General features: G+C 39.5%; 1 pseudogene; it reads left to right on the top strand.

Annotated features, from left to right (window-relative positions):
* LOC114213029 (large ribosomal subunit protein uL30 pseudogene) lies at positions 1–599 on the top strand (annotated as a pseudogene).
* Positions 600–939: the final 340 nt, after the last annotated feature.

The following is a 939-nucleotide window of genomic DNA, read 5'->3' as shown; positions in this document are numbered from 1 at the left end:
AGAACTGAGGTTCGAATGGCAAGGATGGCAAGAAAAGCTGGCAACTTCTACGTACCTGCGGAACCCAAATTGGCATTTGTCATCAAGATCAGAGGTATCAATGGTGTGAGCCCAAAGGTTCGAAAGGTGTTGCAGCTTCTTCGCCTTCGCCAGATCTTCAATGGCACCTTTGTTAAGCTCAACAAGGCTTCAGTTAACATGCTAAGGATTGTGGAACCTTATATAGCATGGGGGTACCCAAATCTGAAGTCGGTGAATGAATTGATCTACAAGCGTGGTTATGGCAAAATCAACAAGAAGCGAATTGCCCTGACAGATAACACATTGATTGCCCGATCTCATGGTAAATATGGCATCATCTGCATGGAGGATCTGATTCACGAGATCTATACTGTTGGAAAACGTTTCAAAGAAGCAAACAACTTTTTATGGCCCTTCAAATTATCTTCTCCACGAGGGGGAATGAAGAAAAAGACCACCCATTTTGTAGAAGGTGGAGATGCTGGTAACAGGGAAGACCAGATCAATAGGCTTATTAGAAGGATGAACTAAGGTATCTGCCATGATTATTTTTGTAATCTGGTCAGTTAATAAATGACTACTCTCATGGAAATGTTTTGTTGTCTTGGGTGACTTTTTGCTAGCCTGACTGCTGTCCCTTAACTATTAAAGCAAATCTTGGTGTGTGATAAAAGTCATCAGCCTTTGCGTGCAAAACTAGGGTCTAGTTTGTATCTTGGTGGAAAACATTCCTTGGGTTTATTGAAGACTCTTCTGTACAAAGAATATATCTTAATTTTTCACTTTTGAATTGTGCTACTGAGTTAGCCAAGATGGGTCTGTTCTAAGAAAACCTATTTCATAGGCCTTTGCATGATTTACAAATAAAAATACTGTTGCTGTAATTCTAAAAAAAAAAAAAGGAAGAAAGAGAAATAG

This window comes from Eumetopias jubatus, unplaced genomic scaffold (assembly GCF_037043125.1).
Source record: "Eumetopias jubatus isolate StellerSeaLion01/CBP00866 unplaced genomic scaffold, mEumJub1_p1.0 scaffold_6, whole genome shotgun sequence".
NCBI lineage: Eukaryota > Metazoa > Chordata > Mammalia > Carnivora > Otariidae > Eumetopias > Eumetopias jubatus.
This window is presented reverse-complemented; position numbering and strand designations above follow the sequence as displayed.